Source organism: Schistocerca nitens, chromosome 2 (assembly GCF_023898315.1).
Source record: "Schistocerca nitens isolate TAMUIC-IGC-003100 chromosome 2, iqSchNite1.1, whole genome shotgun sequence".
Taxonomy (NCBI): Eukaryota; Metazoa; Arthropoda; class Insecta; order Orthoptera; family Acrididae; genus Schistocerca; species Schistocerca nitens.
Genome location: NC_064615.1, coordinates 767,512,711 through 767,531,695, shown reverse-complemented (window position 1 = coordinate 767,531,695; position 18,985 = coordinate 767,512,711). Strand labels below are relative to the sequence as shown.

Here is an 18,985-nt window from a genome sequence, read left to right as displayed (position 1 = left end):
CGCTAACCTGCTTGGCTTCCTTACTTAATCTCCTGCACTCAGCACATATCTTACCCAGGTTCCACTGCACCCCTAAGTCCAAGCAGTATCATTTGGATTCATATCAACTCCAAAGTAACTTGACTGTGTGTTAAACACATACAGAGAAAGGAAGAGGAAGGGAAAGTGAAGTAGAGAGAGAGAGGGGGGGAGGGAAGGGGTGGCTGGAGGGAAGGAGGGAGAGAGGGCTGGAGGGAAGGAGGGAGAGAGGGCTGGAGGGAAGGAGGGAGAGAGAGCCAGAGTGGGAGAGAGGGCCAGAGTGGGAGGGAGGGCCAGAGTGGGAGGGAAGGCCAGAGTGGGAGGGAGGGCGGGAGTGGGAGGGAGGAACAGAGGGCGAGAGAGAGTTGGAGGGAGGAAGTGCGAGAGAGAGTGAGGGAGGGCGGGAGCGTGGGGGCGAGAAAGTGGGAGGGAGGGCGGGAGCGTGGGGGCGAGAAAGTGGGAGGGAGGGCGGGAGCGTGGGGGCGAGAAAGTGGGAGGGAGGGCGGGAGCGTGGGGGCGAGAAAGTGGGAGGGAGGGCGGGAGCGTGGGGGCGAGAAAGTGGGAGGGAGGGCGGGAGCGTGGGGGCGAGAAAGTGGGAGGGAGGGCGGGAGCGTGGGGGCGAGAAAGTGGGAGGGAGGGCGGGAGCGTGGGGGCGAGAAAGTGGGAGGGAGGGCGGGAGCGTGGGGGCGAGAAAGTGGGAGGGAGGGCGGGAGCGTGGGGGCGAGAAAGTGGGAGGGAGGGCGGGAGCGTGGGGGCGAGAAAGTGGGAGGGAGGGCGGGAGCGTGGGGGCGAGAAAGTGGGAGGGAGGGCGGGAGCGTGGGGGCGAGAAAGTGGGAGGGAGGGCGGGAGCGTGGGGGCGAGAAAGTGGGAGGGAGGGCGGGAGCGTGGGGGCGAGAAAGTGGGAGGGAGGGCGGGAGCGAGGGGGCGAGAAAGTGGGAGGGAGGGCGGGAGCGAGGGCGACAGAGTGGGCGGGAGCGAGGGCGACAGAGTGGGCGGGAGCGAGGGCGACAGAGTGGGCGGGAGCGAGGGCGACAGAGTGGGCGGGAGCGAGGGCGACAGAGTGGGCGGGAGCGAGGGCGACAGAGTGGGCGGGAGCGAGGGCGACAGAGTGGGCGGGAGCGAGGGCGACAGAGTGGGCGGGAGCGAGGGCGACAGAGTGGGCGGGAGCGAGGGCGACAGAGTGGGCGGGAGCGAGGGCGACAGAGTGGGCGGGAGCGAGGGCGACAGAGTGGGCGGGAGCGAGGGCGACAGAGTGGGCGGGAGCGAGGGCGACAGAGTGGGCGGGAGCGAGGGCGACAGAGTGGGCGGGAGCGAGGGCGACAGAGTGGGCGGGAGCGAGGGCGACAGAGTGGGCGGGAGCGAGGGCGACAGAGTGGGCGGGAGCGAGGGCGACAGAGTGGGCGGGAGCGAGGGCGACAGAGTGGGCGGGAGCGAGGGCGACAGAGTGGGCGGGAGCGAGGGCGACAGAGTGGGCGGGAGCGAGGGCGACAGAGTGGGCGGGAGCGAGGGCGACAGAGTGGGCGGGAGCGAGGGCGACAGAGTGGGCGGGAGCGAGGGCGACAGAGTGGGCGGGAGCGAGGGCGACAGAGTGGGCGGGAGCGAGGGCGACAGAGTGGGCGGGAGCGAGGGCGACAGAGTGGGCGGGAGCGAGGGCGACAGAGTGGGCGGGAGCGAGGGCGACAGAGTGGGCGGGAGCGAGGGCGACAGAGTGGGCGGGAGCGAGGGCGACAGAGTGGGCGGGAGCGAGGGCGACAGAGTGGGCGGGAGCGAGGGCGACAGAGTGGGCGGGAGCGAGGGCGACAGAGTGGGCGGGAGCGAGGGCGACAGAGTGGGCGGGAGCGAGGGCGACAGAGTGGGCGGGAGCGAGGGCGACAGAGTGGGCGGGAGCGAGGGCGACAGAGTGGGCGGGAGCGAGGGCGACAGAGTGGGCGGGAGCGAGGGCGACAGAGTGGGCGGGAGCGAGGGCGACAGAGTGGGCGGGAGCGAGGGCGACAGAGTGGGCGGGAGCGAGGGCGACAGAGTGGGCGGGAGCGAGGGCGACAGAGTGGGCGGGAGCGAGGGCGACAGAGTGGGCGGGAGCGAGGGCGACAGAGTGGGCGGGAGCGAGGGCGAGAGAGTGGGCGGGAGCGAGGGCGAGAGAGTGGGCGGGAGCGAGGGCGAGAGAGTGGGCGGGAGCGAGGGCGAGAGAGTGGGCGGGAGCGAGGGCGAGAGAGTGGGTGGGAGTGAGGGCGAGAGAACGGGAGGGATGGACAGGGAGAAAACGGTGGTGAGGGGGATTCAGGGAGCAGGAGAGAGATGGGAGGCAGGAGGGGGGGGACAGACTAAGGGAGTTGAGGGATGGAGGGGGGCTGAGATGTAGATGGGAAGTGGGAGGGGGAGGAAGATAAGGAGTGAGAGAGAGAGAGAGAGAGAGAGAGAGAGAGAGAGAGAGAGAGAGAGAGATATGTGTTGCAGGAGGGGGGGGGGGTAAGATGAGAAGTGGGAGCAAGACAGGGAGGAGAAGTGAGAGAGTGGTAGGAGGATAGGAAGAGAGAAAGAGACATGGTGAGGGATAGAGAGAAGGTGGAAAGGGATGAGATGGGGAGGGCAGGAATGGGGATTGGCTGGGGAGAGAGAGATGACGAGTGAAAAAGTTTTGGTGGAGAAACAGTTTGGGGAGTGAGAAGGTATGTTGGTTGGTTGGGGACTAATGGACTAAACAGCAAGTTCATCAGTCCTTCACTCAGTCAAGAGGTAGTTCATCCAGAGTTAGTGATGTACCAAGTGATACAATCAACGCACTTAATGCAACTCAATATATGAGTGGTAAAACTGAGGCACTGAATGCAATACTCATGCCAGAACGTTCATCATAGTCTTTGAAGGAAATGTCCTCACAGAAAGAACTAAAGTTATGTTGACAGGAATGTGGAACCTTATGTCCTGCCTTCCATGAGGGCTTTCCTATATTTACACCTTGTTCTCCCGTTCCACACCAGACGCAACATGAGAAAGCTGTGGACGAACACACCATGGTTGTATTTGTGAAGCAGTTTGCCCAGTATTTAAAAAAGAAAAGAAAATACGAGAATACAAATTTCTTGACTGCCTGTCATACACTGAGGCAAGAAAAAAATTCAATCCTCACATCCTGTTGATATGATAACCAATTGCCCAGAAATCACTGTGCCCCCCCCCCCCCCTTTAATTTTTTCCACATCATATCTACCATCACCTTCCACTCTCATGATTCCCGTGACACCATCTTCAGGAACCACTTCTCTCACTCTGCCAAAGAAGCAGCTTCCTCCTCCAGCTTCTACTGGTGACAGGACTCCCTCTCGGAACATTTTTCCCTGGAATCCCACTGATCACAGGACCAACACCAGCTGACGACTGAAGGAACTATGGTCTGTTGGTTCCAGGGCTGACAGCTTTTCATCCAGCCTCACACCTGCAGTGGATAAGCACTCTCACAAGAATCTCTACCGCCATAAGTTATGAAGAAGAAAAAGAAGAAGAGAATCGGAGGAAGCCTACTCCCGTGACTGCTATCAGTTTTTTAGACAATATTCATTGATTATGTCCCAGCCAATACTCATTGATGATGTCCCACCAGTACCAGTAACAGACTGTGATCCTGGTACATGACTGGCCCTCCAGGCTCCTTCACGCCTAACCGTGGTACATTCAGCATCCTGATTCCGTGGAACTGTGCCCAATTACTGTCACCTGACAGAACTGCAGCAACTAATTTACAGTTATTCTGCAGTCTGTATCACCTTCTATGAAATGCACTTCACTGATGATCATTCTGAAGTGCTTCATTTTGTCGGAATCACAATGGCCCCAGAGGGGAAATTGCAGATGTCTGAACATTAGTTTACAAAGATTATGTCAGTGAACACCTAAACCCGACAGCTCTCCTCCCATCCAGTTTCATCTCACTTGGTGATTTCAATGCACACCACCACTGTGGGGAAGTACAACTTTTGTTGTTAGGGGCCTTCTGATTCACTAGCTTCTTTCTGATCTTGATCTGTGTCTCATCAATGACAGTACCCTACTCATTTCAGTGCCACTCATGGCACCTTTTAGTCTATTAACCTTATGATCTCTTTCCCCCAATCTCATAGCTTCACCACATTGATCACTACATGTTGCTTTTTGTGACAATGATCTTTTCCCAGTGATCCTGTTGCTTCATATCACTGCCTGACAGGCCGATTCTCTTTGTGATGGTGAAACCTTAAGCCAGGCAAAAACTCAATGTCTGTTGATAGCTAACAACAGATTAGCCTCACGAACATGCTCTGCCAACTACTTAAAAGGACTGTTACCTGCAGATTATACAGGTTTCTTGAATCAGGGCCTTTTGTCCACCATTCGGTGTGGTTTTTGGAAGAAAAGTATTTACAGCTGACTATCTGGTTATGTTGGAAGCAATGATCTGACAAACTTTTTCTAAATGCCAACATCTCATCTTGGTCTTTTTTGCCCTACATAAGACATACAACACTGCTTGGCATCATCATATTTTACTAACCCTCTTTGATTAGGGCTTTCAAGGATCCTAGTCAATTTTTATTCCATTGGTTGCTCCAGATTAAAGTTCACACTCAGCTCTTCACATGTCCAAGAGAATGGCATCTCATAGGGCTCTGTGCTGAGTGACACATTTCTCCTCACCATCATCAATGGGCTAGTGACCTCTGTCCACCCCTGTGCTGTAGTTCAATGACTTGTGCATGTGGTGCAGGTCCCAATGCGTGGCCTCGAATGAATACAAGCTGCATGGCAACATCCAAATGGCCTCCGCTTGGACCCTTTCCCAAAGTTTCCAATTCTGTACTATAACAATGTGGGTCACACATTTCTGTAGTCACACCATGGTTCACCCTGACCCAGAACCGTACATGGGTGCCAAGTACTTAGAGGCTGTAGCGCAGTCCCATTTTCTAGGTCTCCTCTTTGATTAAAAGCTGACTTTGCTGCCCATATTTGGCAACTGAGGACTAGCTGCATGCAGAAAGTTAAACTCTCTGCTTCCCCGGCCACACCTCTTGAGGTGCGGATCATACTACTTTTCACTGTATTTACTAGGCACTGGTCTTTTCCTGACTGAACTATGATTGCCGTGTTTATGGCTCTGCAGCACCTTCCGCTTTGAAAGTGTTACACCCAGTCCATCATCATTGCATTTGCCAGGCCACTGGCACCTGTTGGACTAGTCATGTAGACAGTCTCCTTGCTGAAGTGGAACCTTCCCTTTTCAGTTCCAATATTACCACCTGTTGCTCACTTACGAGTATCACCATCCAAGAATTTCCTCATCCCCCCCCCCCCCCTTATCTCTCTTTTCCCCCTTCCATATGTGGGCAGTAACCCCCAGACACCTACCCTCGGGTGGGATTGCCAGTTGGAATGCGCCTCACAGTTTTTTGCCGTGACCTCCGCCTAACCTCCTTAGAATGTACTCCCCCCCCCCCCCCCCCCCAATCAGCTGGTACTTAGGACATGAATTGGAACAGATTTATACGAAGTCCGAAAGTTTGTTGTCCGCACCTATTAATTTCCATTCTCCAAGAGTATCGGGGGTGCTATCGTCATTTACATTTGCACCACCAGCTCTAAAACCATGGATAGGACAGGACGTGCTTTTAAATCTCTAAGAAATCAGGGACAACATTCACTGCTAGGAACATGCAGTGTTTTTACAATGGAGATGATAACCATTAGCAGCACCCTACATTATATTAAATAGGCCTCCCTTGACTAAATTTTACAACAAGTTGTCTCCACTGATCACTGTTACCTTTGTCATCCTATGATATCAATTTTTCACGATCCTCTCTCTGACCTTAAGACATACTGCTTGCTCAGTTGTCTTTCTCTTGGTTCCAAGGAATGGACTGGGCAACCATTTGGGCAGAGAAGCGATTACTCACCTCCACATTCACCTTGACAGTCCCAGGTGAAGATTTAGGTGTGCAAATAATGCCTCTGTTCACTCAGAGATGGAACAACATATGGTGGGTTACTAGACCCTCAAATAAGCTCCACACTATCAAGGAGACTACTGCTGCATGGCACTCCTTCCATTCCTTTTGGATGGAATCCATTGTCCTATATCACCTCCGCATCAGTCATACCAGGCTAACCCATTGCTTAATATATGCATTGAGTAGTGACCCCCCCCCTCCCCCCCGCCCCCACACACACACACGAGGTTCCAGAACATTACAGACAGTAGCTGATATATTGGTGTTAATGCCTCTCCTGGTCCATGCTAGCATCGTTTTCTGAATTCTTTGGCTCCAGCAATGGTGGACGATTCACAGCTAGTTGAAATAGTTCTCTGTTCTCTCCGGGAAAGTGGTTTTAATTCTCAGATATAAGATTTCAAACTAAACTTTGAGCGGGGTTTGAGGTTGGGGTGTCTCTCACAGCATGCTGAGTCTGGGGGCCCTCGACCTTATCCCATTTACCAGCTCCCACTTTCCTCCCTCTTTCATTCTTGTTTTAATTGCTTTAAGATGCAGTCTGCAATTTTTTTTTTGGCATCCTATTTTCCATTTTAGAGGCAGCACTTTGTTAGAGCCCTGGGAAAATTCACCTACTGCCTTACATATTTCTCTCACCTTGTTTTTACTATTGACAGTCCAACTGCTGTACATTATATTTTTAGCCTTCTCACTTTTACTGTTCTGAATCTCCTGACTAGACAGTATTCTTTACTCTGTAATTGTCTTCACCCATAACTGGGTTGACGAGGAGTCGGATGTGTGTGGGGTGTTGTCCCCATACATGAGCACTCGAGACCACTTGTTTACTCCGACCTACATACCGGCCTGATCCACATTTCCTTCAAAGGCTAAGAAAAAAGTACCTATAACTGTTTGGTTATCCTTGGGACCTTTTTGTATATGTCTGAAAAAGGTAAATCTCATCATTCAAGATTTACCTTGTAGCTCCTCACCGGCATGGAGTGTAAGGTCTCTGTAAAAGTAATTCCTTACACTAATTCCAAGTTTTATGTGGGACAATAGCCACTGGCATGTCACCAACTGTTCATACGCCTGAAGAGCTTGAGACCAGCAGAGGCAGCCTCAATCAATAGTGACCTACATCTATACGATCAGGGTATGCACTTGGAGGAGGAAAAAAAGCCCAGATTTTCCCGTATTTTAAAGTTATAAAAAAAATTTTCCAAGGTAAAAATACACATTTTACCAAGTGAAAATACACTTCTTCATGTTTAGTGACAGTATACTTTCCCTCAGAACTGTAAAACGTATCAATCCATTGAACGGTGAAGGGGCAAAACTGGGGTACCTGCCCTGGGTGGCAGTTTAAGGGGGCACCAAATTCATATTCTTGAAGAAAAAAAAACCTTGTTTTACAAAGCATTTCACATTTCGCACACGTCAGTCTATCAATCATTTATATGATTTTGAAATGCATCCCTGTTGGTTTCTGAACATTTTTGAATACATTCTAAGTTGATTTCAGAGCGAACCACAAGTTGATTTTTGAATGCATGCATAATGTAGGCCTACGTGATGTCTCTGCCTGGGGAATCACCGTCACATCTAGAAATACACTTTCCCCACAGACAAAAGGGGATGGGGCTATACGAGATAAGCTGAATAAACAAAAACAGGTGAATGCCAATCACTATTTGTTTCTGTAGTTGATCGGGGGTGTGAATGATCAGCGTTATTATAACTACGAGTGAAATCTATAGATTCAGACTACCAGAGTAGACATAAAAGACTAACAGGAATAACTATAAGAAAGATTACATATTAATCTAGTCTGTTATCCACAGAAATGAAATTTTGACAGAAAATTTTTGCCAGATCGCTACACTACTAACGGCCAGTTGTACTGTCCCCAGTTAGCAGCCACATAAGTACTACTCTCGGAATATGGTGGAAAACTTGTTTTACGAACACATAACAACACTACTTGAAAACTAAACGCAGGATAACTAAACTGCTGATAGTGGCAGGGTTAGTCAAGTTAAGTGAAGAATAACTTTTGACAATGCAGGAGTAGTTACAGAATTAGTGATGACAAGATTGATACAACGAGGAAGGAGAAGAAACAGGGACATCACACAAATTTTATGGAAGAATATGACAATTTTAATTTTATATAAAAATTTCGTACTACTACCTATCAATCTAACGCTTGAGAAATTGGTGCGTATGAATGAAGTGTGAAACTATTTCCTAACATAAAACTTTTTGCTTGTAGTACGCCTAATAGGCATTTGATATTGGTACTTCATCGATTGTATTCTGTCATGTTATTCATATAAATGAGGCAGATAAAAATGACCACCTGTGCCAAAATAGTCTCACTCATTTGGTGTGTGTTACAACAGTTGCAATATTAGAAAGGCCTTCGTTTTATCTAGCAGACAGTGACAAAACAACATAATCAAATTGAGAAACCACACCAGTCGTGGGTACTATTTGTATTAACAGCTTTTTCAGTATTCGACAATGACATTTTAATTTTTCATGTAGAACTTTGACGAACTTTCATGAGGTGATAAGATTCTTTTGCAGAAAGGAAAGCACACCATGTAAAGCTGTAGCAAACTTAAAGAGAAAAAAATGCCGGGCCCTAAGGATTGAAGAAATGTGCACTGCACCGTCTTGCATATATCTTGTCTTTACTTGTTTCATGTTTATTATATTGAATTTTATGTCCCAAAAAAGAGAAAGTTATTAGCTAATAGAGAGTCCAAATTTTCTGAGGACTTCTTATTCTCCCGGTTACAAATAATCCCACCCAATATTAATTATGAGGTGTTTTTGAGGGAAGTACGGTGCCAAACGGACTGACTAGGGGCAGGAGAGGCACCACAGGACATTTTAATTTCCACTGTGCTGAATATAAGGTTGATGGTTTCCATTACAAAATATACACGTTTCAATTCCACAGAATGAAATACAGTGACTTGCAACAGAAGAATGCTGTGCGAAGAGGCGTGGTACTGCACTTTGGCACACTTAAGACCAAATCCACACAATTCCAAAGACTGCAAGAGCTGACAAGTGCAAGAGTTTCCGCACAATCCAATTAACAGGTCATGCATCCAAGTTGCTGACAAGAGTAATATACAAAAGTTCATAGAGGTATGTACCGTCTATGCAGCTAAATGAAGGCAGTTAGTTTGTTGCCATACACGTTTCGCTTCATTTATTTGGGAAGCATGATCAGTGGCCTGAAATACATGTTCTCCATGAATTTAGAGCAACTAAAGGAAAGACAGAAAACAAATAAAAATGACGAATATACAAAATAATGGAAAAGAAAATTGAGGACATGTTGGATGACAATCAGCTTGGCTTTAGTAAAGTTAAAGGCACCAGAGAGGCAATTCTACCACTGTGGTTGATAATGGAAGCAAGACTAAGGAAAAATCAAGACACATGCATAGGATTTGTCGAGCTGGAAAAAGCGTTCGACAATGTACAATGGTGCATGATGTTCAAAATTCTGAGAAAAGTAGGGTAAACAATAGGACAGAGGTAAAATACACAACATGCACAGGAGCCCAGAGGGAATAATAAGAATGGACAACCAAGAACGAAGTGCTCAGATTAAAAAATATGTAAGACAGGGATGTAGTCTTTCATCCCTACTTCATCTGTACATGAAGAAGCAATGATAAAGGTTCAGGAGTGGGATTAAAATTCAAGGTGATAGGACATCAATGATACAATTTGCTGATGACATTGCTATCCTGAGTGAACGTGAAGACAAATTACATGATCCGCTGAATGGAATGAACAGTCTACTGAGTACAGAATATGAACTGAGAGCAAATTGAAGAAAGACGAAAGCAATGAGAAATAGCAGAAATGAGAACAGCGAGAAACTTATCAGGATTGATGGTCATGAAGTAGATGAAGTTAATGAATTCTGCCACATAGACAGCAAAATAACCAATGACGGATGGAGCAAGGATGACCTCAACATCAGACCTACACTTTCAAAAAGGGCATTTCTGGCCAAGAGAAGTCTACTAGTATCAAATATAGGCCTTAATTTAAGGAAAAAATTTCTGAGAATTTGCTTCTGGAGCACAGCATTGTATGATAGTGAAACATGGACTGTGGGAAAACCGGAACCAAAGAGAATCAAAGCATGCAGAGTGTATACGCGGACAGGGAAAAAAAATTCCCAGGTTTCTCCTGAATTTTCCGGTTAAAATATGCTTTCTCCCAGATGAAAACACACTTTTTCCATGTTATTAAGTGACAGCATATTTTCCCTCGGAACTGTAAAACTCGTTAATCCTTTGAATGGTTATGTTTTTATACACGGGCGTAGAATTTCCCGGCACTTTAGAAAATGAAACTCAGGGAAGAAAACTCCTTTTGGAAAGATTTTTTATATGCAGCAACATGTATGCTGCATATTTTCCTATTATGAAAGTATAAATTCGGATTCCACCAAACACCGGATATTAATTTCTGAACCATTTCAATCGAGATTGCGATGCATTTTTGTAAGCCAGTCATGGCTCATGTCACGTGATCCCGCCAGCCGATGACAGCAGATATTCATAGATGAAAATGTACACTTGAAATGTAGCGTGCAGTTGAAATTAGCCAATAGCCTGGAACTAAAACACTTTGTTTCAAACACATTGACTGCCTCAGCTCAAAAGATTAATAAAAGCCAAATTTCATTAGCAAACCAACAAAAATAACTTCATTGTTCTACAAGGTGATTAATGCATGGCTGTCAGAAAAGTGGAAATAAAATAACATCTGAAACTAATAACGTATATTAGCCATTCATAATTACATGAATTTATTTTAATTCACCTGATAGCTCCCAGCCATTTTGTTTCCATTTGACGTGAGAGCAGTAAACGAAGAGAAAACTGCAAAATCACTTAACGTAAACACGGGTTACGTGGAGACGACTCACTTCCCCACTATAACACAGACTGCTCTGCACATCAGCCTCGGATCTAAAATATTTCCGAACCGGTGCAATACTAAGATAGTGGCAACCCCCCCCCCCTCCCAGCCCCCCTCCCTTGAGCGTTTGGGGCACGATGTCAAAAATTTAAAAAAATCGAATTTTCAAAAATATGTTCAGTTTGTAGCATACATCTTTCTAAAGAGTCAGATACATAAAACATACATGTTCAAGGAAATGTAGGACATGTTATTTGGTCGTAAGTGTGCCAGAGTGCAGTGCCACTCCTCCTCACACAGAATACTTCTATCGCACGTCACTGTATTTCGCTCCGTGGAATTGAAATGTGTGTATTTTGTACTGGATACTATCAAACTATATTAGCACAGTGGAAATTAGAATGTCCTGTGGTGCCTCTCCTGCTCCCAGTCGCCTGGTTTGACGTCCTGCCCCCCTCCCCCCCTCTCTGTTTCCCACTCTCCCAACCCCCTTAAAAAAAAACCACCACTCGTGGTTAATACTGGATGGGATTATTTGTAATCGGGAGAACAAGACTCTTCAGAAAATTTGCACTCTTTATTGCCTGTTAGCTAACAACTTTCTGTTTTAAGTGATATAAAATTAAATATAGGATACGGCACATAAAACCACTGAAGACAAGAGACAAACAATACAGTACACATTTCTTCAATCCTTAGATCCTAGCATAGTTTTCTCTCTAATTTGCTACCGCTTTACACGGCGTGCTTTCCTTTCTGCAACAGAATCTATTACCTCATCAAAGTTTGTCAAACGTTTTGCTACATGAAAAATCGAAATATTGTCGTCTTAATACCTTGTAAACTGTTAATACAAATAGTAGTATCCAAGACTGGTGTGGTTTCTCAATCTGATTATGTCTATTTTGTCACAGTCTACTAAATAAAACAAAATAAGCCTTTCTAACACTGCATTAATTGTAACACACACCAAATAAATGAGACTGTTTTGGCACAAATGGTCATTTTTATAACACGACAGAATATAATTCATGAAGACCAACATAAAATGCCTATTAGGCATACTACAAGCAAGAAGCTTTATGTTAGAAAATAGTTTCACATTTCATTCATACGCTCCAGTTTCTCGAGCATGAGATCTAAAACTAGTAGTAAGAGATTTTTATATAAATTTGGAATCGTCATATTCTTCCCTAATTTGTGTGATGGCCCCATGTCTTCTCTTTCCTCGTTCTAACAAACAATCTTGTCATGACCAATTCTGGAACTATTCCTGCCTTTGTAAAAACCTATTCGCCGGTTAACTTCACTAACCCTGCCAGAATCACCGGTTTAGCTATCCCTGATTATTCTCCAGTTAGGCGTTGTTATGTTCATACAAACCATTTTCCGCGTTACTTCCAGAATAGAACTTATGCGGCTGCTAGATGGGGACTGTACAACTGGCCCTTAGTAATGTAGCAATCTGGCCAAAAATTTGACAAAATTTCGTTTTCCTGGATACACTGAGAAGATAATACATAATCTTTCTTACCTGTTATTCCTGCTAGTCATTTCTTTCCACTCTGGTAGTGTGAAACTATGGATTTCCCTAGTTATAATTATAACAACGCTGATCATTTGCAAACCCAATCAACCACATAATCACTCGTTCGGCTTTATTCCGTTCATCTTGTATAGCCCAGCCCGGTCCCCTTTTGCCTGCATCACGTACACTATGCACGCATTCAAAAATCAACTTCTAATTTTTTCTACCATGGGACCAAACTGCTGATGTCATCAGTCCCTAGACTTACACACTACTTGATCTAACTTATGCTAAGGACAACACATACATCCATGCCTGAGGGAGGATTCAAACCTCCGACGGGCAGCCGCGTGAACCGTGACAAGTCTCCCTACACCGCATGGCTACCTTGTGCGGCTTATGATTCATTCAGAAATCAACTTACAGAGTGTGTTCGAAAACGAACAAGGATGTGCATCAAAATCATATGGGTAATCGATGGACCAACGTGCACTGGATGTAGGGCACTTTGTGAAACTACGTTTTTTCTCATCAAGAATATGAATCCCCCCCTCATAGATCCGGGCCCACTGCGTGTGGTTGAATCTGGCAGCTTCAGTGAGCCAGTAAAATTTTTCCCTGTTGCATCTAGCTTCTTGTTGCGACTGATTACACAGCTAACAGCCACATTTCTGTAGCCAGAAACGAGAGAAGGTACTACTCATACGCCACTCAACTGCGCATGCGCATGAGCCCGCTCGTAACTGCTAAAACGAATCTAATGTAAACAGTTGTGACGTCACACTCATCTGAGGCAATTTGTTGTTATGAAGCATTGCTTAGTCTTTCTAAAGAATTTGACACATTTTGCTGCTGGCAAAGGCTTGTATGCGCACTGTGTTTTGTTGTTGTATATGGCACATTTCCTTTGCAATTTATGTTTTATTTAAGTTTTTGTTTTTCTCGTTCACGTTTTATTGTTGCAGTATTATTCTGCAGTAGCGGGATACAGTAATATCCTTTGTTGGAGTATCGATTCTTACCAGTCAAAATTACAAAAATTTAACTGAGAACTAAAACAATGAAAAATTACCGGAATTCTAAAAAATTCCAGTGTTTTTATCAGTTTCCTCCCGGATGAAAATATTCCCGGTTTTTCCTGGATCTGCCGGGTCTTATACACCCTGATTTGAGATGTGGTGCTACAGACGAATGTTGAAAGTTAGGTGGACTTATAAAGTAAGGAATGAGGAGATTCTGCACAGAATCGAGGGGCAAATGAATATGTGGGAAACACTGTCAATGAGAAGGGACAGGATGATAGGACATCTGTAAACTCTGAAATGAAGAGTTTCGCACAGGAGAGGAATTCGTGGCAGGCCGCATCAAACCAGTCAGAAGACTGAGGACTCAAGACCAAATAACATGTCCTACATTTCCCCGAAAATACACGTTTTATACAACAAACTCTTCAGAAAGATAAGTGCTAAAAAATGAAAATATTTTTGAAAACCCTTGAATATTTTTGAAAACCCATTTATTTTGTGGCATCCTATCACAAATGGTTTGAGGAGGAGGGGAGGTGCCAGTATCAAGTTTTTGCCCTGGTTTGGAAACATCATAGATATGGAGCTGGGTAAAGGTTTTGTACACTGGCATAGAACTTTCTGGTCCTTTCAGAAACAAAATCAAGCAAACAAATTGCACATTTTGAAAGGTCTTTGATGTGTAGCAATATGTATGCTGCATATTAATTATAAATATGAATTCCCATCGAACACAGCACTTTAGTTTCCGAGACACCGGAATCAAGATTGCGATGTGCTTACATCAAATCAGGAACCCAAAATTTTTCTAAGCGGTTGGTCTTCAACGTGTTGAATGAGAGTGAAACACTCCTTGATATAAGAGATTCATTTGACATTCTCACATGTAACATAATTCATCTTATGTAAAAGGAAGTTTATTTTGAATGTAAGGCTTCTCAAATGACCATTTGCAATATTTTCCTGCAACCTTTTTGAAAAAAGTTTCTTTTGAGCAGTTGCCAAAGAGCACCAGAAAACGGGCATTATTTCGCATGCACAGCTAAAATGACATAGGAAGCCCATACTTGGTGTTTGCTCTGCTGATACATCTTTCGTCAGATTTCTGTTTGGAATTTCGTTTGTAGTCGGGCATCACGTGACCATGTGCAGCATTGCAGCATGTTATTTCGAGGGGACATATGAAATTATTGTACTTAGGACAATTGTTTTATCATGCCCTATCAAGATAAGGAATGCAACATTAGAAAGTAGTCCTTGGCACAATATTCATTTTAAAACTAGACTCTACCACTCAAGGTACCCTAATATTTTGCTGTGTGGTGTCTTTAGCATAGATTTTATTTTCTTTAATTTTATTTTTTCCTGCAACACTGTCCTGCAGCACCTCCAATCAAGTTTAAATCCACACAGCACTACAAAAAGCTAGTAAGAAGGAAAAAAGGATTACAAATTTCTTGCAAAAGTGGAAAAGAAAGTCTTTTCTATACCCCAGAGCTAACAGCAATAAGCTTCCCACAAAATCAAACAACAGAAAATCCAGGTTGGAATGTCAACAATATAGGGAAAAGTTAAACCGTTACTTACTGTAAAGTTGACACATTTAGTTGCAGACAGGTACAAATAAAAGACTCTTACATATGAGTTTTCAGCCACATCCTCCATCAGAAAACAAAAGATAAAGACACAAAATTCATTCACACAAGTAAGCACACGTCACGCACACAATTGCCAACTCCGGCAGATTGGACCAGAATGCCAAGTTTTTTATGACTTTTGCAAAGTGCATAAAAATTAATATTACTTGTGAAGCCAAGAAACTGTATAATTGGTAGTTTACATTGCTACTCTAGGAGTAAATATAAAGTGGGGAGTTACAATGATAAAACACGGTGTGCTGCGAGCCTATAATTTACTGAAGAATGGCATTCTGCAAATTTAAGATGTAAACAACACAAATTAAGAAATAATGTCAAGCCTAGACAAGGTATCAGAAATTAAATGGACACCCTAACTGCAAACAGGCATTGATGTACTTCATTGGGGACATGTTGAAAATGTGTGCCCCTACTGGGACTCGAACCCGGGATCTCCTGCTTACATGGCAGACGCTCTATCCATCTGAGCCACCGTGGGCACAGGAGATCCCGGATTCGAGTCCCAGTCGGGGCACACATTTTCAACATGTCCCCAATGAAGTACATCAACGCCTGTTTGCAGCTAGGGTGTCCATTTAATTATCATTTCATTTCTAGCAAAGCTGCATGGTCATCCACAGTAACTGTTCTTTCGGGAACAGATACTACCGTCATATATATCAGACAATTGTTGAAACATGTCTTGTGATCGAAAAACACTGTTTTTTCACGCAAGGCAGATACGTAAAATTCTGCTAAAGCTTTTCAGTGTGGTTTTCAGGAATGCAATTTTCTTGGAGTACCCGTACTGTATTATCTCATGTTTGGTTCTTTATTATGGCTTAATGCCATATGTGCCAAAAGATGAAAACATTTACTTTAAATTCAGAAAATAGTTGAAACTAGCCAATAACGTGGAATGAAACACTTTCTTTTAAGTACAATGGCAGCCTCTGTGGTAAAGCTTAATAAAAGCCAAATTTCCTTAGCAAACTGACGAAAATAACTTCATTGTTCTACAAGGTGATTAATGATTGACTGGCAATAGCATGGAAATAAAATAAAATCTGCTTGACTGCCAATAATATATTTTAGTCTTCCATAATTATGTGAATGTGTTTTAATCCACTTGATAGCGCCCAGCCACAGAAATCCGTTTTGTTTTCATTTGATGTGAGAGCTGTAAACGAAGAGAGAACAGCAAAATCAGGAAACATAAATGCAGGTCACATGGAGACTCCACCCAATACAACTCAGCCTGCTCCGCGCATGTGCAAATCTGGCAGCCTGGGCATGCAATAAAAGATTTTTCCGGGTAGCATCTGGCTGCTTGCAGCTACTGCTTATACAGCTAACAGCAACACTTCAAGTACCAAGAAGTGGGAGAAGGTACTACTCATACGCGACTTCAGCACTACGCATCTGCATGAGCCTGCTGACAACAGATCAAACTAAACTAAATTCTAAATTAAACAGATGTGACATCATGCTCATTGAAAGCAGAGGCCACACAGGATAGCTGCGCGGTCTGAGGAATCTTGTCACGGTCCGCATGGCTCCCCCTGTCGGAGGTTCCCGAGTCCTCCCTCAGGCATATGTGTGAGTGTTGTCCTTAGCGTATGTTAGTTTGAGTTAGGGACCTCACAGTTTGGTCCCATAAGACCTTACCACAAATTTCAAATTTTCGAAAGCAGTTTGTTGTTATGAAGTAGTCTTTGACATTTTGCTGACAGCAGATACTTGTGTGTGTACTGTGTTTTGTTGCTATAAATGGCACATTTTCTTTGCAATTTAAGTTTTATACAAGCGTTTTTCTGTGATTTTGTCTCATTGCTACAGTATTACTCTGCAGTAGCAGACTAAAGCAAAATTCTTTGTCAGAGAATCAGTTCTTACCCGGAAAAATTACAAAAATTTAACTGAACACTGAAACAATGAAAAATTTCTGGGATTTTCCCAGTTTTCTCCTGGATGAAAAAATTCCTGAGTTTTTCCTGGATTTCCCAGTTGTCCTGGGGTGTATACACCCTGATGATGCATTAAAAAATACAAGAAATAGTTTTATCACTATGAAAGTATCTCTATCTGATCCAGCACACACCAGGTATTTTGTAAATTTTTTTGGTCCCAGTCATCTATCTTGTCCCTTTTTGATGTGGGTAACCACGTTAGGAAAAGCAGTAGGATTATGTGTTGGTTCAATTTGATATGTTTCATGTGCAAAACGTCCACCCTGATGACACCCACTTCAATCAGCAGCTCTCTCCATGGGCACCATCCAGTCATGTTGATGGTCATTCGGTGTCATAGCCAATACCAGGAGTCCTAATGCCCAAGGAAGACAGGCATTTACTGCTTGGCACGCATAGAAAGCTAGCAGCTCAGGCATCACAAGTGTGGCCCCTGTGTTGTCAGAGGGCTCTTCCAAAAGAATATATAACAACCTCACTACATCTATCAGATTGGATATCGCTTTGGCTTTTAAGCGTATATACGAATCTACGCAGTTACCAAGCACACAGGCTTCTCAACACTAGGCAGTAGGCACTATTTAAGGTGTTCTTCCCTAACCAGTACACACAACACAAAAAAAAAAAAAAATTGTATATGAAAATTAAACCCCGAAGGGGACCAAAATTACTTCGAAAGAATAGTAGTATAACAAACAAATGAAAATGCTGAAAATAAATCAGCACCCACTAAAGTAGCCAGATCAACATCAAAAGCTACCACCACAAGAAATAAAGACAAGTAAGGATAGTCAGTGTTGGGAGGCTGTAGCACATGAAAAGAAGTAGGTGCTCACATGCACATATTCATAAAATAATTGTGAGCCGCCTGGGTGGGAGGCAGGAAGGCCTGGCCGGAGCGGGAAAGGGGCAGCCAGAGGGGGAGGCAGGCAGCAGTGGCCGAAGGGAGGAAGGGGCGGCTGGAGGGAGGAAGGGGCGGCTGGAGGGAGGAAGGGGCGGCCGGAGGGAGGAAGGGGCGGCCGGAGGGAGGAAGGGGCGGCTGGAGGGAGGAAAAGATTGTGGGAGAGAGAAAGAGTGGGGGAAAGGGGGCTGAGGTTGGTGGGGAGCTTAGGCGGGGGGAGAGGAAGGTAACAGAGTGATGAGTGGCAGCATAGTGAGATCAAGTTTGAGAAGTTGATGGTGTGGCCAGTGGCGGGGAGTGTAAAAGGTGGTTTGGAATGCAGAGAGTGGTAGGGTGTTACGGCACACTGGGGAGCAGGGGCAGTGGTGGGGTTGGCATCCATGGGCTAGTATCAGGGCAGTATTGGGGAGTTAAGACAGTGGCATGGATGCATGACTGTAGGGCATGTATCAGAGAAGTGGGGTTGTAAGAGGAGGGGTGAGGTTATAAGAAGAAAGGTGCAATCATAAGAGGTGATGGTGAGGGGGAAAGTGAGGGGAGAGATGAGGAGAGAAGGTGGAGGATGTAGGTACGTGGTGTAGGTTGGGGGCTGGGGCGAACGGAGGCGGCTGGAGGGATTGAGTTGAGTGAGGGGAGGGAGAGAGGAAGTGGGAGGAAGGATTATATATCTTTCAACTCAATGCTTCCGCTATATGATGAATCTCTTCTCATACCTCTGTTTCTATCCCATCTATTTTCTGTTAACATATTGTTTTGTAATTTTTTAAATAATCTATCACTTTGAAATGACTGTCATTTCCATTACCACTGTTGTTAATTTCCATATCATATGGCAAATCTCCTAGCATTCTAGTCAATAAGTTCAGTCCTACTCCAGGAAAAAAAATCTTTCAAGTGAACTAATACAAAAGCCGGTGGCGATAATCACAGAGTAACAGGATGCAGAGGGATTCCTCAACTGAAATCCCAACCTAT

At 45.0% G+C, this 18,985-nt stretch overlaps 1 protein-coding gene across 1 annotated transcript in view; it reads right to left on the bottom strand.

The window, feature by feature from the left end:
• The window catches only part of LOC126237005 (GRIP and coiled-coil domain-containing protein 2-like), a 323,096-nt gene that overhangs the window by 239,788 nt on the left and 64,323 nt on the right, over positions 1–18,985 (bottom strand). The window lies entirely within an intron of this gene.